General features: G+C 53.6%; 1 protein-coding gene across 4 annotated transcripts in view; it reads right to left on the reverse strand.

The window, feature by feature from the left end:
* The window catches only part of TSNARE1 (t-SNARE domain containing 1), a 496,003-nt gene extending 490,663 nt beyond the window's left edge, over positions 1–5,340 (reverse strand). For all 4 annotated transcript variants that reach the window (XM_061374211.1, XM_061374213.1, XM_061374209.1 and 1 more), the window contains exon 1: positions 5,197–5,340. The gene's annotated coding sequence lies outside the window, so the exon portion shown is untranslated. The remainder of the gene's footprint in view (positions 1–5,196) is intronic.
* Positions 5,341–6,000: the final 660 nt, after the last annotated feature.

Consider the following 6,000-nt stretch of genomic DNA (forward strand, 5'->3'; position numbering starts at 1 on the left):
GCAGCTCAGGGAGGAGATTCTCCCCCTTTGCTGTGCTCTTGGAAGACCCCACTTGAAGCACTACATCCAGCCCTGCAGGCAACAACATAAGAATAATGTGGAGCTGTTGGAGCGAGTGCAGAGGAGGCCATGGAGATGCTGCGAGGGCTGGAACAGCTCTGCTCTGGAGCCAGGCTGAGAGAGCTAGGCTGGGACAGCCTAGAGAAGAGAAGGCTCCTGAAGGGGAGACCTTAGAGCAGCTCCAGTGCCTAAAGGGGCTCCAGGAAACCTTGAGAGGGGCTTGGGACAAAGGATGTAGGGACAGGCCAAGGGGAATGGCTCTAAACTGAAAGAGGGGTGATTTAGATTAGATGTAGAAGTCCTTCCCTGTGAGGGTGCTGAGGCGCTGGCACAGGGTGCCCAGAGAAGCTGTGGCTGCCCCATCCCTGGCAGTGTTCAAGACCAGGTTGGACACAGGGGCTTGAAGCAAGCTGCTCTAGTGGAAGGGGTCCCTGCTCATGGCAGGGTTTGGAACTGGATGGGCTTTGGGGTCCCTTTCAACCCAAACCATTCTGTGATTCCACAACCCCTCCACCCAACAGATCTCATGCGGTCAGACCTGGGTGCACAAGTCCGCCCAAGCTAGATGAAGCATACGCAGGGGGATAACAAAGATAGGGGAAGTAAATCACATTTCTTTCTTACAGTTCTTTCCATTTTCATCCAGCAGAATGAGTTTATGACACGGGCAGGGAATTGAAAGAATTATTTTTATCTTGATATTATTTACCCTTTCACACTTTGCTATTTAAATATCCCTGAATTCCCCGAAGAACCAGCAATTCAAAATACCATTTGCTATACATTCCTGAGCAAGGGGAAGCACAGACTCATTCATTCTCAGCTTGCCTACTTTTCCCTTTTTAAATTAGATTTTAAGTGCTGTAATATCAATGTGCAAATTTATCAAGACACAGAAGTCTTCTTTCTCCTTCACTCTCAATAAAGAGTCTCCAGCCCCAGAGCAGGCATCTTGCTGGATGGGAGACCTGGTCATAGGAGCAAATGAGGAGAGGTTTAAATTAATAATTCATACAAATTAAACAAAAATCAAGTTGTGAGAAAAGGAAGAGGGGGTTTTGCACAAGAGAGGATGGGAATTGAAGAATTTCATATTAAAATCTCTGCTCTACCAGTGTCTGTAGCCAAATAACAGTCATTACACCAGAGGCAACCCTTAATGCCAGGGAAACCACAGCAGCACAGCATTACACTGCAAATCTCTTCTGAACCAAGGAATTGCCAACACCCCTCTAGATGGGAGACATCATATGCAGAAGCTCAGCCTTGCTTTAAGCACAGTGCCAGGAGGAAATGGGGATGGAGAGCTGATGCGAAAGCAGTAGCTGCACTGCTCCAATGTCCATTAAAGCCACATCAGTGGGGGTTGTGCTGATTTTTTAATTGCATTAATATCCATAAGCCAACCAGGCAGGCAGAAGGCTTTGGAAAGAGCAGCAGGGTTTATCTGTTGCTCAGAAAGAAGGAATCAGCACATCATTAGCACCCTGGAAAAAGCCCAGAGACCAACCTGGACATGATGAAATGGAAAAGGACACAGCTGGAGAAGACAGCAGAGCAGGAAGGCACCAAGGGGTCAGAGAGCAGCTGGCCTGAGTCATTGGTGATTGAAAGACCTGAATCAGCTGCAATGACTCTATGGATAATGGCTTTAAACTGGGAGAGGGGAGATTGCTTCCTTATGAGGGTGCTGAGGCACTGGCACAGGGTGCCCAGAGAAGCTGTGGCTGCCCCATCCCTGGCAGTGTTGAAGGCCAGGTTGGACACAGGGGCTTGGAGCATCCTGGTGTAATGGAAGATCAAGAATGGTTTGTGTTGGAAGGGACCTTCAAAGCTCATCCAGTCCAACCCCCTGCAATGAGCAGGGACGTCTTCAACCAGATCAGGCTGTTCAGAACCACATCCAGCCTGGCCTGAATGGCTCCAAGCTGTCCCTGCCCACGGCAGGGGTGTTGGAAGTACACCATCTTTAAGGTCCTTTCCAACACAAATCATTCTATACCTCCTGGGCCAATGCAATACAGAGCATAACAAAGCAGGATGGGGCACTGCACATTCACAGCCACATTGCAAAGGGAAATACCAGCCAGGAAAAAGAGGTAAATACTGGCTAAAACATGAACCTTCTTCCTACAGGATGAAAAAGAAAAGGAAAACAACACCCAGTTCAGTCCAGCCTTCCCAGCCCCACACAAGCCTGTAAAACTGTAGCGTTTAGCAGGATGAAGCACAAAGAACATAACTTCACCCTACACACATGTTAGCAGACACTTGTTTGTGCAGTGCTACCAGATCATCTCCCACTGCAGATGTCATGGAATACCTCAAATGCAGACAAGCAGAGGGTGTGCAGCACATACACGGCGTGCTGGTGGAGGAATAAAAGTGAGCTTCTAGGTTTCCAAACCCTCTCTTGCACAAAGACACCAAGCAGCTCAGTGGAAGCACAGATTTCCCCCTCAAGTCCATTCCAGCGCCAGATGCTGCAGGTTAATGGTAGCCCACAGCCAAGGGGAGCTTTTATCAAGGGCTTTGAGCCACAAACACCCTGAAGTATGAAAGCAACAGGAAAAGTTTCTGCACTAAGCCGAGGCAGAGAGTGGTGCTTTCTATATTTAAAAGTAATTTTATTTCCTTCCTTTGCACTTGGAAGTCCATTTCACTGACTCAGTCATGGCTAAACCCTCCTGAATTAGCCTGGAAGGAACCGTGTAACCGATAAATACAACTGTACCCTATGGGAAGTTAAAACTGAGCCATAAACCTGTTATTTAACCACAACACGGAACAGCTCCCAATGTTGACATCACACAACACACCAGTGTTTCACTGCGTTAAGCCGCAGGCCAGTTTCATGGTGACTTGGTGACAAGCAGGTGCAGGGATATCCCACTGTCACCCCATCAACAGCCCTAAGGGACTCAAACATGGCACCCTCAGCATGGGTGCCCCTTGAGCTTGCACCCAGGCCTGCCCCTCAACTGGCTGTACACACACAACCCCGTGCAAGGGCAGCCACAGACCCTACACTGTGTGAAAGCAAGTGTGCAAACTCCTTGCAAGGGTAGCCATAGGATCTAGTGTGCACACACAGAGCTCTGAGCCTGCTCCCAGGTCAAACACAAGCCTCTGTATACAAGCCATGACCCTAAAGCAACACATAAACAATACAGGAAAGGCCCCCATGTCCCACGTTACACACACACAGTGCAAAGCCATATCCCACGTTACACACACACAGTGCAACGGCCCCATGTCCCACGTTACACACACACAGTGCAAGGGCCCCCATGTCCCACGTTACACACACACAGTGCAAGGGCCCCATGTCCCACGTTACACACACACAGTGCAAGGCCCCCATGTCCCACGTTACACACACACAGTGCCAGGCCATGTCCCACGTTATACACACACAGTGCAAGGCCCCATGTCCCACGTTACACACACACAGTGCCAGGCCATGTCCCACGTTACACACACACAGTGCAAGGGCCCCATGTCCCTCGTTACACACACACAGTGCAAGGGCCCCGTGTCCCACGTTATACACACACAGTGCAAGGCCATGTCCCACGTTACACACACACAGTGCAAGGCCCCCCATGTTCCACGTTACACACACACAGTGCAAGGGCCCCATGTCCCACGTTATACACACACAGTGCAAGGGCCCCCATGTCCCACGTTACACACACACAGTGCAAGGGCCCCATGTCCCACGTTACACACACACAGTGCAAGGCCCCCATGTCCCACGTTACACACACACAGTGCAAGGCCCCCATGTCCCACGTTACACACACACAGTGCAAGGGCCCCATGTCCCACGTTACACACACACAGTGCAAGGCCCCCCATGTCCCACGTTACACACACACAGTGCAAGGGCCCCATGTCCCACGTTACACACACACAGTGCAAGGGCCCCCATGTCCCACGTTACACACACACAGTGCAAGGCCCCCATGTCCCACATTACACACACACAGTGCAAGGCCCCCATGTCCCACGTTACACACACACAGTGCCAGGCCATGTCCCACGTTACACACACACAGTGCATGGGCCCCATGTCCCACGTTACACACACACAGTGCAAGGCCATGTCCCACGTTACACACACACAGTGCAAGGGCCCCATGTCCCACGTTACACACACACAGTGCAAGGGCCCCATGTCCCACGTTACACACACACAGTGCAAGGCCCCCATGTCCCACGTTACACACACACAGTGCAAGGGCCCCATGTCCCACGTTACACACACACAGTGCATGGGCCCCATGTCCCACGTTACACACACACAGTGCAAGGCCATGTCCCACGTTACACACACACAGTGCAAGGGCCCCATGTCCCACGTTACACACACACAGTGCAAGGGCCCCATGTCCCACGTTACACACACACAGTGCAAGGGCCCCATGTCCCACGTTACACACACACAGTGCAAGGGCCCCATGTCCCACGTTACACACACACAGTGCAAGGGCCCCATGTCCCACGTTACACACACACAGTGCAAGGGCCCCATGTCCCACGTTACACACACACAGTGCATGAGCCCCATGTCCCACGTTACACACACACAGTGCAGGCCCCATGTCCCACGTTACACACACACACAAACACACACAGTGCAAGGGCCCCATGTCCCACGTTACACACACACAGTGCAAGGCCCCATGTCCACGTTACACACACACAGTGCAAGGCCCCCCATGTCTCACGTTACACACACACAGTGCAAGGGCCCCATGTCCCACGTTACACACACACAGTGCAAGGGCCCCATGTCCCACGTTACACACACACAGTGCAAGGGCCCCATGTCCCACGTTACACACACACAGTGCCAGGCCCCCCATATCCCACGTTACACACACAAAATGCCAGGCCATGTCCCACGTTACACACACACAGTGCAAGGGCCCCATGTCCCACGTTACACACACACAGTGCAAGGCCCCCCATGTCTCACGTTACACACACACAGTGCAAGGGCCCCATGTCCCACGTTACACACACACAGTGCAAGGGCCCCATGCCCCCTTGTTGCCCCCCCCATCATCACTGGGGTCACACGAGGTCACCCCCGAGGGGAGGGGGGAGTCTACGCCGCGCGCCACTCACCCGCCACCACCTCGAAGCTGCGCCGCGCCGCCGGCACCCAAACATCACGTGACAGCGGCGGGGCCCGCCCTGACCACGTGTCTTTCCCCCACCACCCACCACCACCACCTCTGTAGTCCCCAGCCCGCAGGTACCGCTGCCCGCTGCTGCCCATCCGGACTACAACTCCCAGCAGCCAACGCGCAAAGGGACGACCACAGTGCCTCGTCCCCTTGTTCCGCTGGTGACCAATCAGCAGAGGGGAGGGGGAAGGTTAGCCCCGCCCATTGCCCCGTCTGCGCAACCCGCCTCAGTGTGCTCAGGGGTCTGGTTGCGGAGGGGTTGTTCCCGTTATCCCTCTGTCTGTCCCCTCTGCCTTCCTCCTCCCTTCTTCCTCCCCTCTCTCCCCCTTCCCATCCCTTCCTACGGACCCGGCAGACTCTGTGAGGATCAGCGGTTGCTGCCTTCCCCCCCTACCCGCCCTCCCCAAGGCGGGTTTACCCTCCATGCGGCTCGCCCGCTGCCCCCTCTGCCTCTTGTCCCTCAGCCCTCTCCCTTCTTCTCTCCCTGCTATACCCCGCCAACCCTAGTACTCCTAAGAGACTGTAGTGATAGAACAAAAGGTAAAGGGTTAAAACTTGAACAAGGGAGATGAAGGCTGGGTGTAAGGCAACCGGTTATAAGTCTTCCTCTGTGAGGATGCTGAGGCGCTGGCACAGGGTGCCCAGAGAAGCTGTGGCGGCCCCATCCCTGGCAGTGTTCAAGGCTTGGAGCAATCTGATCTAGTGGAAGGTGTCCCTACCCATGGCAGGGGTTGGAGGTGGA

Source organism: Neopsephotus bourkii, unplaced genomic scaffold, assembly GCF_033783945.1.
Source record: "Neopsephotus bourkii isolate Nb327-2 ecotype Australia unplaced genomic scaffold, CSIRO-AGI_Nbou_v1 NB_1637, whole genome shotgun sequence".
Lineage (NCBI taxonomy): Eukaryota > Metazoa > Chordata > Aves > Psittaciformes > Psittacidae > Neopsephotus > Neopsephotus bourkii.